Consider the following 17,375-nt stretch of genomic DNA (forward strand, 5'->3'; position numbering starts at 1 on the left):
TATGAGGCCAAAAATATGAGATTATGAGGACACTATATCAGGAGGACATTGAATTATGAGGAAACTAAATTATGAGGACATTGAATTATGAGGACAAAATTATGAGGTTATGAGGAACACTATATTGGGAGGACACCAAATGATGAGATTATGAGGACCCTAAATGTGTCCTGAAAATGACCCTAATGTCCCATTAATGGCAGTGGGTATTCAGGTGGGTTGTCCTTTAAAACCATATCACACACACACACACACACACACAATCACACACACACACACACACACACACACACGCACATACACAAACCCACTCATACGTGGGAATCTTCCAGACTCTGTCCCCCTACATACCCCCACCCCACCCCTTTTTCGGCTCTATAGTTGGGCTTTGCGTCCACTTTTTTGTTTTCCCACCGTGCAGGAAAAAAAAAAGTGTCATCAACTCTCACATCACAGACGGTGAGATGTCAACATGAAATACCTTCATTTGCATCAGCTTTACAAATCCGGCTGACTTTTCTTTATGCCAGTGACCCACCAGTGGCTCCATAAAATTCACTTTAGCCACGGGGGTCCTGAGACCTTGCTAAATACTGCCCCAATACGGCTGTCAACAGTCTGTCAATCACATGATAAATCCTCCTGATTAAACAGAGCTTCGCTGGCCGGCTGCACAATGAACTGGAGGCGGCCAAATTAAGTCTGGACACGGCCGCACTGAAGACTTACATCGTGGAAGATCTTTGACATTTTCCTTCAAGACGCATTCGACAATATCTTCTATTTTCTATGGGGTTAGTAATACGCTTTTTCTAACCAAAAGTGCAATTGTGTATTATGAATCCCCCTATAAATATACATTATTGAAAGCAAAGCGTTGATAAAAAATGACTCTACGGAAGAAATAGAGAAAATAGTATATAATTTCACTAATTTCACATTGACACATTCAGTGTCCAGGCTCTGAGGCCAATAAATAATTATCACAAGAAAATGGGGGTTGGGTGGGGGGAGTCAATTCTAATATAATTGTGTAAATTGTTCCCTGGATGTGTGGTTCAAATGGAGGCCTGGCTAAGAGCGTCTAAGCCGCCCGGACACGGCCGGACAGACCGGGCCACGGCAAGATAAGAGGCAGCGTCTAATCTGACTTCAAGATAGCTGATACCGCTCCCGCTCTTTTCTAAATCCTGGAAGGTTTTTGGTCTTGGAGTGGAAGGGTTTAACCTAAACCTCCTTTCAACGTGCTAAATGTGTTTTTGTAATTAAACCCATACAATTAACACTAACAAGCGCAGGTCAAAGGGAGCAGGGCTCGTCCTTTCACAAGGGCCCCGTGCAACTCAAAGGAGGGGAGAGAGACGGAGAGAGGGGGAGGAGGGGACAGAGGGGGAGAGATAGATAGACATTAAAAATTTTATAACGGCAATGTTAGATTTTTTTTTTTAATTTTGGATCATATTAGATTCGATTTATATTTTATATAGAGTACACATATATTACAAAACATAAAAATGTCAATGTAACATTTTTTATTATTATATTTTCAGGTTATAGTGTGAGCAACATTTTAGTTTTGAGAGAGAGAGAGAGAGGGGGGAGGGACAACGGTGGAAGCGATAGTGGACGGGTGAAAGGGAAAGAAAGGCCCCAAATGAAGAAGGGATGTGGGGTGGTGGGGTGTGGATTTCAGGATCGGGGCCATGCGCCGCTCCGCGTGTTAACCTCCAGACCACAGTGTTTACTCTGGGACCTGGTTCCAGATCCACTTCCCCAGCATCAAACACGCAGAGCCTTCGCAGCAAAGCTTTTATTTGCTCCTTAAACCCCCGACACAAAGTAAATTGAAGCATGTGTCACAATATGTTGAATATAAATACAGTGCCGTGCATCCCAGGGGGGTAGATGAACGGATCACCTGTAGCTGGGTTACAGTAATGTGGACTAATCTGTTTTTTATGAAAATATATAAAATAATCATAATAACCAGGATATAAAAACCCCAGGGATGCAAAACATGGTCATCTGTGTTTCAATAGATAGATAGATAGATAGAACATTTTTCAAGTATTTGTATTTGGTTAATATTACATTTTGTTATTACTTTGTTATCACTACTTTATTATTATTCAGTTATTACTATATTTGATTTTCTATTTAGTTTTTAAAATCATGTGAATTGAAGTAAGTTTATGATTGATGTAACGTGCTGAAGTAACAGCTATGGTATTTATGGTGCGTAATAATTATATCATTAATTCAATTTAGGCTCAAGGTTCGGGTTAGGGATAAGCTTTTTCACATGACTCATATATCCATCCATATCCATTCGCATTTAAACATGCTTTTCAGTGTCGGTTTCCAGTTTTAAAATTCATTTCAACTTTATTTTTTGTTTTTTATTTCAAAATTTGCGTCAGAAATATTTTGTAAAAAAGTATTTTCGATAAGAATGTCTTGGATTTGGTTTTGTGTCCACGTGTATGTCTTTAATTTCATTTATATATATTCTGCTTTCTTTGCACAGCCTGGTGCCTCATTGATATGTTCATTTTCAATTTCCATTTTAAAAACACCGTTTTGCCAAAATCTTGGATTTTAGCAGGAAATTTTAATAATCCTAACTTTATCTAAAACAAAAGATGGGCCAAAATTAAATATATTTTAGATAATATCTCTGGAATAGTACTAAGGGATATTCTACATTCACATTTTGTTTTACTTATGCTTGAATAAGTAAAAGCGATAGCAGTTAATTCTGGGCGAAGTGGATAATGCCTTTTAAAGGGCACACAGTTCCCCTGGACCCAACCAGCCATGAAATCATAATGGATCTCTTTCAACCTGCAGCACCACAGGCCACTGTGATGGGCCACTCATTATTGGGGGAACTATACGCAACATCGGAGCCTCTATTGCCGTCTCGGCCACTTGAAAGGATTTGATTTGCCTGAGCGGAGGCCTGCCAAAGCACACGACAAAATAAAAATCATGTTCGTAGGAGAAAGGAAAAAAATAAATAAATCACCTTTGTTGTGTAATTGCGTGCTTCCCGTAATTGTGTTATTTTAAGGTTTTTAAGACATCCATATCCGATCAGGAGCTTTGGAAAAGTCTTAAAAAGTCAGAGGACGTGGGAAATTAATTTATCTTTTTTTCTGCACAAAGGGCTTCAGGGGGGAACCTCCGAGGCGTTGGTCCGTCTTCAGACAAATTGTGCGAGCGGCAGCGTCAGCGGCGTGTTCCTCGGAAGGTTCTTGGTGTGTGACCTGTGTCACGGGTCTCATGGCCTGATGGACACAGCTGTCCTGCCACAGGCAAAAAGGAAGTGGGGAGGGTGATGCGAGGGAGGTGGAGAGAGAGAGAGAGAGAGAGAGAGAGAGAGAGAGAGAGAGAGAGAGAGAGAAATTGTTTGATGGTTGTTCTCTGGCACTTTCTGGGGCATGTGCCCAGCCACCGTGGCCTCCTGCTTCTCCAGAGCTCCACAAGGATGCAGAGCAAACATTAAGAGGAGATGCGGACATATTTTACGGGAGGTTTTAAAAACAATCGTTGGATATGAACCACATTACATACAGGGTTACAACGCAAGCTCAGACGGATCAATTGATGCTCCTTTCCGTGGAACGCGTATTATCAGACACTTCAGAGAGATTGATCTCAACTGTGGGAGATCTGGGTGGTTTCATGTTCGCTCTCTTTGCCTGAATTTATAGACGTTGTGCATAGACTTGTGCATCCAGAACTGTAAGAGGAAGAAGGGTGGGAGGTGAGCGGTTGTACCACGGATGCCGTATCAGAACATCATAGGTTTATGGTCCACATGAAGGCTGTCGGAGAAACTTGGATTCTTCAAACCGGCGGTTGTCCACGGTCGGGGCCGCGGCGGTGATCAGCTGGCATTAGTAGGAGCTGGGACGTTTTTTAGGTATTTGTGTTTCGTTATTTAGTTATTAATCATTTTGCTATTACTTTATTACATTATGACTATTATTACTATAAGTCAATTTATTGACTGATATAACATGAAATAACAGTTATGGTATGTATGGTATGTATTAAGAAAACAATAAAACTCTGGGTTGGGGTAAGGGTTAGGTGGCTCTGCGGCTAGAGGAGAGAGTCGGATCCTTCAAGAGGAGCAGTTCTTCACAGGTCTCAGCGAGCAGGGCCCGGGCGGAGGTAAGCCGGGCCGGACGGGGATGGGGGAGGCTCAGAGCACATGTTCGGAACAGAGGGGAGAGACGCTCTGACTGGCGGAGAGCCACTGGTGTCAGGCCGCGGAGAGAGGGTCCATGGCGCTGGTCACACTGTCATCACGCTGACATACACATGCGCAAACAGTTATGTGGAGCTACACACACACACACACACACACACACACTTACAATTTCATACACACACATACAGTGACGTAGACACCGAAGGCCCGAGCCAATTAACACCTTGTCATTGCACAGATCATACTCAGAGCAGGAGGCCGTGTGTGGATCATCATACATGCAAATTGGATAATCAAGCAAACAAAACATTATCTTTACTCCAAAAAACAGCTCGTCGGAAAACAACTGAAGTAAAAAGTGAAACCTTCCACGACTCCTCAAAAATGCCAACCGACAAATTAATTTGATGATTTAAGAGCATTTCAAAGCGCGCCACCATCATTTAAGCTTTCCAGACACAAAAGTTTTTAGAGGAATTACAGAAAAGTCAGACAGCTTGAGATTGACTCCGCCAGAGACTTTTATTGCTATCTTAATGCATTTACCATAGACCCCAAACGTTGTATCGATTATAAAATTTACAAAAAAAAATGCAACCACAAAGAGATTATAATAATGTAATAACAAAAAAAACGTCAGAACTACAGTTTATCTCCATAAGAAAGCCTTACGGTAACTGGCAAACATGTTTTATATATATATATATATATATATATATATATATATATATATATATATATATATATATATATATACACACATATATATATACACACGTTTGAGCCTTTGTTTGCAATAATTTCACTATCTCCAGTCCCACTGTGGAGGGTGGAACTTCTTGGGCTGGGTGGATGAGATATTTCCGCCACCCTGAAGTTTGGCTCCCAAACCAGAAGATGGCAACATACCTCCTGGCTGACACCGGCGGCCCAGCCAAGCCTCATCAGTTATTCATGCATTCACATGTTCACCTCGTGCTTTATTTATTTATCTATTCATTTACTTGTGCCACAATACAAACATTATATGTCTTGAAGAGGGGAGCAGGTAAATATAGTGAATTATTCACAAGGTGCTTTGCTTGACTACCGGTGGTTAGGCAAGATAAAAGCCAGACACATGAATCCCTAAGGTTGGGTCTGCGCACTTGTGTGTCCTACGTATGTGTGTGTGTGTGTGTGTGTGTGTGTTTGTGTGTGCGAGCGTGGCTGCGGGCATGCGTGCGTGTGCGTGCGTGTATTCGCGAGCATCTTTGTGTGTCCGTCTCTGCGCCTTCCAAGGAAATTGTTGAAGGCGGAGAGGCCTCGGCGATGGACAGGTGGGGCAATAGCCGCGGGATGTAGCCCACATGTCTCTTAGCCTTCTCAGCTCCGAACCCCCCTCCTCCTCTGCTACTCTTCCTCTCCTCCTCCTCCTCCTTCTCCTCGTCCGCCTCCTCCTTCTCCTCCTCCGCCTCCTCCTCCGCCTCCTCCTCCTCCTCCTCCTCCTCGCGGTGTCATGCGTTGCGTTACATAAGCAACCAGACGGGAGTTCGCTCCGGGGTTCCAGCGCCGGGCCCCGCGCTCTCCAGGGTGGCTATCGATGTCAGCCCCGAGTAATGCCGAGCGCGTCCCCGCCAGTCGATCTAATGGTGGTGAAGTATGGATAGAATAGAAGGAATGGTAAATGAGCCGCTCTCTTTTTTGTCTTTTTTTTTTTTTTTTACAGTAGTGGCGTGACGAGAGGCGATCCTTCGCCCGCGCCGCTCGCAGCATTAACTGTGACTTCAAACAGACTGGCCGAAGACGACTCCATTACGTATGGTAAACAATTTAATAATTGATGTACAGTAGGGCGAGCATGCCTCTCTCTCTCCCTCTCTCTCCCTCTCTCTCTCTCTCTCTATCTCTCCATCGCTCTCGCCCACTATTTCAGCTCTCTGTTCATGGGCGTGCTTGTGTGTTTGTGCTATCGTAATCACTGGGGCTATGCGAGGCGATGGGGGCATTCCGGTGCACGGATAATCTCATGAAAAAGATGACGACCAAGAAAGAAAGAAAGAGAGAAAAAAATACATTTTCAAACGCGTCAGTGTCACTTAAATCGATTTTATTTATTATTATTGTGATATTTTATTAACGGAAAATATTAATTTCATCAAACGTGTGACTGTGAACACAGTGATTTGGGAGAGGCGACCGAGCAGTCGAATGCACTATTAAATGACCAACCTGGCCGTTTTCTGGACCCTGCGCTTCCAGCGATAAAGTGCTAAATCATCACGTTTTTCGCGTGGTCGGCTTGCGGTTGGTGCCAAGCCGTGCCCGAGAGGAAGGAGCCGCCGAGGGCTGGAGGAGCAGAACAATTACAGCCGTCACTCGGCATCACGGTCTCCGGTCGAGGCTCGGCACCGCGGGACGCCACGGGGCCACATCGCCGCGCTAATCCAGCTGGCGTTTACAAAATCGCCGCGCTATGTGGGAAAATGAGCCACCGAATATCTCATTTCATTCCTGGATATTGGGGGTTAAAAAAAACGGAATGATTTCAACGTTGTGCCTTTCTTAATTGTTTTTGGGATGAAAACTGAGTTAAGAGGACGCAAGAAGGAGGACTGAATCGCTGGCAAATTACATCAAAGCTTAACATGCTGTTTTTGTTTCCAAATGTTGTATTTGTGGATCATTATGTTGGAGATCCGTCGATAAAAGACGCCTTCTTTTTAAAATGTCGTGATTAATGTTCTTTCAACCACAAACTCTCAAAGACATGGATTTAATTAATTTGCTCAACAAGCAAGGTGGGCAAAATTGAGCAAAGCAGCATATGCATCTTTTGACATCTGTTTCTGTTTCAGATTTGGGACGGTTGCAGATATTAGCAGATGTGGCAAATTAAACACCGCTGATTTCGTCAAAAAAATAAGAAATAACATCCTACTGCTAATGAAAAAAATTCTTTCTAGGGTGCAGATGGGGAAAATATTATATTAAAAAAGCAACATAATGTGTGACAGTTGCCTAATTGTCTGGCGTTCAGGCTCCAAAATAACAATAGGCCCATATTTACTGATGCATAAGCACTGACACACACACACACACACACACGCACACACACACGCACACACACACACACGTACACACACACACACACACACACACACACACACACACACACACACACACACGCACACACACACATTCATAAGGTACCGCTCCCATTATCCAGTCGTATTGATTACAGCAACACACTCATGTACACAAAACCCAATACACACACACACACACACACACGCACACACACACACACACACACACACACACACACACACACACACACACACACACACACACACACACACACACACACACACACACCCACACACACATACGCACATAGGCGCCCAGCTGAGGCAGCTGACCACATCCGCCCCTCGTCCTCAGGTTCAGTGGTGGCCGTTCCAGCGGCGTCGCCTCCCCCCTGTCACGTCTGATTCTCCTGGTAGGATCCATCATCTGCTCGGCAGCCTGGGTTGCCAGTCAGCCGCATCCCCGGGGAGAGCGCCGGGCGCTGGGGCTGGAGCCTCCCCAGCGCCGAGCGGCAGCTGTGGGGGAGGCGGAGCGAGAGAGGGATGAGCGAGGGAGAGGGAAGCGGTGAGACAGATGTGGGAGAGAGTCCGAAGGCAACAGAAGGTACGGTCGGTTTCACCGGCCGCCATGTTTGTTATTCCACTGTTTCCTGGGAGGAAGGAGCAGGCCCTTGATCTGGCTCGCGGCTTAAACACTTAGCTTTTGTTCCCAGGATGAAAACCGCCGGGCGAACCGAGTGGTGGTGGAAAAAAAAAAAAAAAAAAAAAGGAAAAAAGTAGATGTGAGAAAAAAAAATGTAAAAGAAATGGAGCCTGAGGAGAAATCCGGTGACCGAGTGGAGAGTAAAGTTTGGTCGTTCTGTGATCCCCCTTCCTGATCACAAAACAAGACCTTCTCAAAGCCACGGGGCCACACCTTTTTCCTTTCGCCTGCGTTTAAAGCTTGCACCCCCATGTCAACACAGACGGGAAATGGTGCATTCAGAGCTCAAGATATTTAAATTGTATTGGAATTTGTGGACACACACACCAGATTACAATTGCTTACAACATTTAGAAACACACACACAATACCAAATATATCTCTTTGTAGTATTGATGTAAAAAAAAATTATATATTTATATATATATATTCTGTATATATATATATATATATATATATATATATATATATACATATGAATATATATATATGTATGTGTATATATATATGTATGTGTGTATATATATATATATGTATGTGTATATATATATGTATGTGTGTATATATATATATAAACTGTTTATATATATATAAATGTATTTGTATATATATATATATATATATATACAGTATATATATATATATATATATGTGTTTGTTTTTTTACATCAATACTACAAGGAGATATATTTGGTATTTGGATCGCTGCACCCTCCAGTTGCTCTCACCGCGGTGGGAAGGGATTCGGTGTAGCATAAACAGAGTCGCCCCGCTGTTACTCAAAGGACACACGTGGTGAATAATACCAGTTTAAAAAAAAAGAAATAGCGAAGATCGCAGCTAATGCTCCCAACCAGATTTTCACAGGGAATTTTGCACAACTTCATCTCGTAGTAACACTATACACCTTGTAAAAATGCACACCCTCTTCCAATAGCACAAGTGAGAAATGGGATAGTTTTCCCACCGAGTTCCCAGATGTAGGGTTGCCGTTGTGCTCGCACCCCCCAACCCCCTAAACACAAACTCTGTCTTGGCTTTGGAGAAAAAACAAAACTGCGATATGGTAGAAGTTGTAATGTGATGTCTGAACCCGACAGAATATTGGTTTGAGCTATAATAGCCCCGGAACACAGATCCAGTTGGTCGTATGACTTCTCTTCTCATATTGCATGGATAAGCCTTGTTGTAATAAATGTTTCAGTTCCCAAGATTGACTGTGTGTGTGTGTGTGTGTGTGTGTGTGTGTGCGCGTGCGTGCGTGCGTGCCCGTTGTGTTCAGAACAGCGGAGCAGAATACATCTGCAGCGCTAAGGAAACAAGCTGTTAACATCCTGCCTTGACAACTCCATCAGGCCAGTCTCAAGGTAGCCGTCAATCACGACGAATCATCTCTTCCCCAAGCGCCGCGAGGACCTCCCTCCGCCAGCGCACGCGTGACAGGCCCCTACAGCTCTATTTACCCATGCACGCCCGCCTCGTGCCAGTGGCTTTCCAATCAGAAAACAAGCGACGGGGCTCATGGGGGAGTAAAGTCAGCAACAACTTTGGCGACAAGGTGGGAGGGGAGCGGTGCAGATCGGCGACATGAGAGCACAAAGGTGCATTATTTGAGCGTGGGCGAGCTGATCGGCTCCGTGAGGCCCTTTTCATTTTGCGCTTTCCATAATTCGATTGATTCCGTGAGGCCGTCGCATACGTGCGGTGGGAGCGTTTAGCATCGCGCCCTACGCGGTGGAGAGAGAGGGAGAGAGAGAGAGAGAGAGACAAGTTAATTGTGCGCTACCACTGTTTAACCGCTCGATATTTGCGTTGATAACTGTCGCAAAAGACGTAATTGTTGCCCGGGGCGAGAATCGGGAGCGGGACCGGAGCCGGCGATGACGATGGCGGATAAAAGATTACCAAGGCGGCCATATGGAGGTGGCGTTGCTTTCAAAAGTCCGCCGTGTGCACGTAGACTGAAGAGCAAAACCCCCATAGAAGCGCTTTCTTCTCCCGTTTGTTTTTTTCAAATGAAACAAAGCACGTCGGCAGATCTGGCGGCGTATTTACCGGCACATTATACCGGCACCTGTACTCTGTAGTCTGGGGACCTTGCTACAGCATGTGTTGGACACCTTTCCTTTAATCCATTTTAGACGTGTTTCATTGGATTCACCCCAGGCTATGAATATTAGTCATTCAAACAAAAGCCATTGTGCCAGTCACTCGTCAGTGCCTTGCTCAGGTGCACTGTCATTATGAGTTATGGTGTCTATTGATACATCCAAGTTCTCTCCTGGAGAATTGTATTGACTGACACCTGTGAACAAGCGATGGCAAGACTCTCATCGGCCATCAACCCCGTCGCCGGTTCGCAGAATGAAACGGTTGCCTCCCTTTTCATTCTGCGAACGGACGACAGGGGCAGGACTGAGGTTTTCATTGCCTGTATCATTTTTTTTTGCTGCACATATTTTGGGTTGGAGAACGACTCGATCAGTGATGAAATGTCCAATAGCGTTCGATGGTTCTACATTTTTTTATGGCTCTTCATCAATCCTCCGACCAAAGACCAATTGAGGCTCGGGGTGCCTGTATTTAATGAGGTATAGGTGAAAGGACATGCAGGTGCCAAGCGGAAAGAGCAAAAACAACAAGTAAAAAAAACAGCGTTTTGAATGTGTGACCGTATGCCTGACTGCCCTCCTGTGTGATGGGGGGGGGGGGCGAACACAAACGGCCGTTTGAAGAGCCGTAGCTTTTGGGAGGAGCAGCCAGTGAATGGGGGAGATTCAGAGAGCCACCAGAGGCCCTCTCTCTCCGCTGCACCAGACGCTGCCTCCGAGCCCGCTGTGTTTTTGTATGCAGATTCCCCTTGTCAGAATTCATTTATTCAGAGGGAGTTATCTGAGAGCACGGGCCTGCGGGACCAAAATAGTCGCATTCACATTTGTCTTAAAAAACATTTGGAATGCTAATGCCGCGAGAACGCGCCGCTTATGCGCACGTGTTTGCGTAAGAATCCGATCCAGCGCTCCCTCGGCTCGCCAGCCTGAGCGGCGCGCTTCGCGCAGACAGGAGGGCACTGATGGAGTTTACAGGGGTCATAAGGGTCCAAATCTGAAACTGGGGAGAGGCCCGAATAGCTGGGAACGGCGACTATGGGTACTCACTGTATGAGGCATTCCAAAACCTTTTGGGGAAGCCAAGGAAATCTATAACAAACACATTTTCTCAAAAGAGTCATTAGATCATTGGGCTCACACCAAACGCCTGCACCACTGAACCTTAGTTTATCAAAATAGATGTCCTCGGGAATGATGACAAAATTGCTCACCATAAAAAAAAAATAGAAACAACGATTGTCTAGTGTTTCACAATTGCTAAGACCCATGGTTTTCTAACCTCCCTCTCCCTCTTCTTCTCTCTCTCTCTCTCTCTGCGCAGGTGGTGGGGGCTTCCTGCTTGAGTCTTTCTCATTTCTTTTTGTTCCCCTCCAATTGCTCTGATCGAGAGCCGCTGCCGCCGCCGCTGCTGCTGCTGCTGCTGATGGCTCTAGCTGTCCATTGATTTGCTGTGGCCCCTGGATGGGAGTTCACACCAGAAGACACTCTTCTTTTGACTTTAATTAGGGCCGACTCCATCCTCCCTCCTCTGCCGCGCCTGATGCGGCTATACGCACACGCACACAAAGTGCCCCGCGAGGCGACCGCCGCCTGTACGTACCACAACAAACGCAGACTGAAACCGGTGTTTAGCACCTCGACGATGAACCCGGGCGGTGGACTGTGTTTCATGTGCCACACATCAGAAAGAAGCGCCGACACGCTGTGCGTTGATGGTAGGTATTGTATCCCAACCTGCACAAAATAGGTCCGCATGTGCACGCATACATACACAAGCAAGTGTATAGCCACAAAGACACACACACACCCATACACACCCACACACACACACACACACACACACACACACACACACCCGATCGTTTTCCTGATCCGCAGGAGCCTTATCATCGGCACAATGGAATCAGACCTGTGGGGTGATACAGTCTTTTGTTCCTCCTTATATCACACATGAGGCATTGTCCTCCTCCCTGTTCTGCCACCCAGTCAGGAGAGGCAGGGGCCCCAGCTTGCCATCTGTCCCTGGCGTGAACCACTCCAGGTGGGAGGGATGGTGGACAGAGAGCATCCTGGGTCTCACCAGGGGCTGGAGGATTGCTGCTATTATCGCAGTGGTCATGGGTCCCTGCACATATTTCATGGTTGCTCTCTGGCTGTCTTCTCTCGGCCATTAACGGGCCTTAAAGAGCTGGCCAGAGCCTGGTAATCATTTAAGGCTTTTATTCAGTTGTGACCAGAGGAGAGCAGCTCTCCAAATTGGACAATCATCAACCATGTCTCTTTGATTGGGTGAGAAGAAATAAATAAAAGAAAAGAGAAAACTAAGAGTTTTCAAAGACCGCAGCGCCACGGCCCATGGTCTTCATCATTATCTCTCTTTTTCTCTCTCTCTCGCTCTTTCCCTTTCTCTCTCACACACACTGGACACCCTACCGCATCAGTGCCTGTAGTTACCGAGGCACAAGGACCTAGGTTAAAAGAAATTAAATGAGGCCCTGGGCCAAATCAAGGCTGTAAGTTTACAAGCGACTGCCCCAACGACCCCCGATCATGGTCCCACACACAGATCTAAAGCAGACCTCAGTGCTCCTGAATACTTCTATCTATCTATCTATCTATCTATCTATCTATCTATCTATCTATCTATCTATCTATCTATCTATCTATCTATCTATCTATCTATCTATCTATCTATCTATCTATCTATCTATCTATCTATCTATCTATCTATCTATCTATCTATCACACACATATACACACACACATACACACACACAAATGTGCACATCCAAAACACAAAGTCATGCACAAATACCGTATGTACCGACACTAAAACTACCATGCTTGACTGCATCTCCACAGACAAACAGAATCAATGCAGTGTTGATGGGTGGGGGGTGACCAGTGGGGAACATGACCTGCCAGGTGACCCATGGATGGTTTCACCAGTGCTTGACTGTCTGAGTGTGTATGCGTATGTGCGTGTGTGTGTGTGTGTGTGTGTGTGTGTGTGTGTGTGTGTATATGAGAGTGCGTATGTGTGCGCGTATGTGTGCGTGTGTGTGTGTGTGTGTGTGTGTGTCACTGTGTGTGCATATGTGGGCCTGAGTGTGCTCAGTGTGAGAGCCAACCAATGTGAGAGTCATCCATGCAAGTAGAGGACATGTGGTCCACTTTGCAGCATCTACTGTAAAATACTAATAATGGAGTTTCAAATCACTGTTTACAAATCCATTGCTGCACTTTTTGACCATTTTGACCCAGAACACTCACATTTGTCTGCGAAACCTGTTGTTCTGAGCATTACATCACCATAGACCCCCAACAGAGTGGCCTATATGTGGAGTGGAAGACCCCCCTAATGGCCGTCCGCAGAGGCCAGGGTGGAAGTCCTGTCATAAAGCCAATCAGGGGGAGTCCACGTTGGGACCTCATAAATCTTCCACTCGAGGGGTTTGTGGTGGTGGTGGGGGCTACTGGGAGGTATGGGAAGTGAAGGTTTCCCACTTATTCTTCTCAGGAAACCCCAGACGACCGCCCTGTGACCCCGCGTCGTGCAAGGTCGCAACCTTGGGAGGATCGCCATTGTCGGGCCGGTAACTATGGCAATCAATGGTGGCCAGACAATCAAGCAGTGATTGTGCCCCTGGGATGTTTTTGCTGAATACATAGAAATTTACAATATATATATATTCAATTTACAATATATATATCTATATATTTTTTACAATATTATTATTTTAATTAACCTTTTATTTATTTATTGATAAATAAATAAAAATACATTTACGAATAAAGCTCATATATATAAAGGGTGTACATTATCATGGTGACATTATCAAAATTTGATAAGACCACACTACCATGACGATTTGCCAGCAATTAAAAATAAGGAGAATTTGTTTTAATTTTTGTATTTTCATGTCATCCCTTCGCACCTGCCCTTTTTTTTACCGTAATGTTCTTCGGCGCGGTCGTGGAGAAACGTGCGCCAGTGTGCATGCGGACACTTCAACAAGCGCGCAACACACAGCTCCAGTGGGACACACACCATCTCTCCGTCCCGGTGGAAAGCACTGCTCCTGTGCCAGCCTAGCTAGGTCCACGTGTACAGGGCCAGTCTTCCCAATGGAATATTTACTCGCCTCCAGAGTTTCTTGCCAGTCCCAGGGGCTCAAAGATATTCCATGACCTGTGGACGATCACCGAGATCTAATGAAAGTGTTCTTCATGGCCTTGGGAACGGGCTCTGCCAATGAAACGAAACTGAATGAGCAACAGTCCCTCTTTATTGACCTGTTAATGTATGTGAGTCCAGCCTAACATGTTATCCATGGATCTTAACTGTAACACAGTAGCCGAGCAGAAAGTGAACTGTGTCCCAATGTTGTAAGCTTGTAAGGCTTGTAAAACAGCTCAACACAGACCACTACAACCACCAACAAACAAAATAAAATCTCTTTAACCTCGCAGGCCCTTTAAAAAGTTTCCTCACAAACAAATCAAACATCTTTTGATGACTTCTGTTCCACTTCTACCTCTTGTCAAAGCCATATAGGCCATGCCAAATGTGCCCAGAAATAAGCCGGGCCTCCCCACTGTCTGTGAGATTGCCCACCCAGGTGCCTGGCACACGCCGCAGTGAGCAGGAGGCCCTTCTGGATTACAGTAATACACACTATCTCATAATGGAAAGCTGCCGTGCACATTTCACTCTCGCCGCCCTCATTGTCCGCAGTAGAAGCAGCACAATCAGGACATGAGACTGTGATAACACCCAGTGGCATGTGCGAGTTTGCCGGTGTGTTGATTTCCGCTTTTTGGTCATTGGCTGTTAAACGACAACTATGTCATGTGGTAAAAAAATAAATAAAATACTCAGATTCATGTTGCTCTGTATAAAAAGATATCCGTTGCATACAACTGTTCCAGAACCTGTCTACTAAAATAACCCTAAGTATGATAGACACAATAAACCTATTGACTTGGATAGCTTGATTATTTTCAGGCGGTACAGGGTCACGGGTCACAAGGAAACAATGACATGAACGTACTTAACCAGAGCCACTAATGTGGTAAAAGTAAACAGCCAAAAGCGGCTTGAGCTGGACCCGCCACACACTAGACAAACTCCGCCACTTTCCCTCTCACCCCGTAATCACCGGCAGCTGTAATTAATGGGGAGGTTTGACCCTTAGTTCAGGGCAGTGGAGAGGAAAGCCAGACAAAGTTGAAAGCCATTAAGAAGAAAAGGAAGGTGGGGGGGGGGTCAGGGAAAAGCGCGTAAGATGGATGAAAGACTATGGTGGGTTCCTTGGCGCGGCCAACAAAGGTACAGGTGGACCAGGAGGAAAGGAGGTGGGTTATTGGCCAGAGTTTAGACCACCAGGTTACCACAGATGTTCTAACAAGAAGGTAATTACACCACAAAGGTCATTTACTCCACTAAGTGGCTTTCTTGCCACCCCTGTCGGTGAGCGCACGGTAATTAGCCTTGGTGCTTCAACAATAGACCATGTGCCTTTGATTGTTGAGGGAGGAGCAGAGGTAACCAGTAGACCACCACCGATCACCACGGACAAGATGTTTCAGAAGGACACAAAGGCAGGCGCGCTGGGAGCTGGGGGGGGGGGGGGGGGTACAGGAGAGAGTCGGGCAGACGTTTTGGGCAGGGGCTGCTAAAGTTTCAGACCTGTATTTATCTGGGAGGTTCTGGAAGAACATTGGGGATACAGTGACATAATCCCAGATGCTGACTTATGTTTGACAAGGACGGGGACGACCGACGGCGATGGCCAGCAACCCAAGTAAAATATGTGTTAAATGGACAAAGGGAACGCTAGAATGGAATCACCAGAATTCATTAAGCACCAGTTTAGTGGGTGACGCTCAGCCAGAGCTGAGCCCTGCCCTTTGCTCCACTCTCCGTTGTTATACAAGGGTTTGGCTGCTCTCTCATGTGATATATGAGTACGTTGCTAACAAGCCAATCAGGCCTGCCAACAGAAGCAGTGGAAGCACAGAGGGCCATTAAAGGGCTGGCCCCAGCTACAAAAACAAAACTTATCCACCTGAGACCACAGAGGGACAGGATGCAGGCTACTTATAGCAACCCAAAACCAGCCCGCAAGAATAGCAGGAAAAACGCCTCGATAGGGGAGGTGCTCCAGGCCTTTTGAAGTGCGCCACCTCTAAACTATTCTGATACGCCACAGCAGCAACTTTGAAGGCAGGTTATCCTCCTCAGCCGCGTGTCCTGTTGTGAACCAATTGTTTCCTTTTTCACTTTGTCTCTGTTTTCTTCTAGACAGCGATACTGTTTTATGGTTTCTCCAGGGCCAAGCGGTTGTGCAAGTGAAGCACAGGGGGGGGACGGCCACTGACAGCAGGAGAGGCCGAGCTGGATGGCGGACGGACTGGCGTGTGGTCGCAGGTGACGCAGTGTTGTTTCTCCCACAGCAAACACTCGAAGGATGACCCCCCGCTTATCACAACAGTTTCCTCTATTCTCAAGGCCCTGACCTCCCGTCACCCTCTTGCCTAAGAATGGACCATTAGCGTGGTTAATCAGTCAGCTGTCAGTGATGTCACTGCACAAACATGACACACGGACATGGGGGACAGTAGCAGAAGTCGCTGATTTTGGCTTGGATTGGGTGGTCTTCGTTCTAAATACAGCTTATTTATGGTGCTTCCAAGGACGAGGAGGCATGCACCTGCCACACTCTAAAAACAAAACACGGGAAATGCCACTTTTCTGAAACACGCAAGGCTCACAGGTTCTTGTGACTTATTTGCACTCAGACAAAAGGCAATCACATGTTGCGATGACGATTGAATACTCTGTGGTAAGTTTCTTCTTTTGCTGTTCGTATGTCACCCGCTTGCCAGATAAACAACAACAAAAGACGTCGGGCCTCTCACGCACGCTAACCTACCAAATCATGCCAAAGTAAACATCTTACTAGAAGTCACGGAAGTTGCAGCAAAGGTTTTAACTGGTCTGACACTGGTCTGACACTGCTACAGTGTCCTACGGTGGCCTCACTTCACAGCTTGGTTGCGTTCATGCACCTTCAAGTTTGCCTTTGATGGAAGCATGTCCCAAAATTCTCCCTACTATAAGCCTAGACCTCAGTATCGTTCCACCGTCTTCCATCTTGACTACAATGCAGAAACAAACACTATGACCAAAAGATTTGCTTTTTTGTCGTCTGTTTTCCACCTGTTGTTTGTCACCATTATTATTGGAAAAAAAACTGTTGCAAATA

Source organism: Zeus faber (assembly GCF_960531495.2).
Source record: "Zeus faber genome assembly, chromosome: 18".
NCBI lineage: Eukaryota > Metazoa > Chordata > Actinopteri > Zeiformes > Zeidae > Zeus > Zeus faber.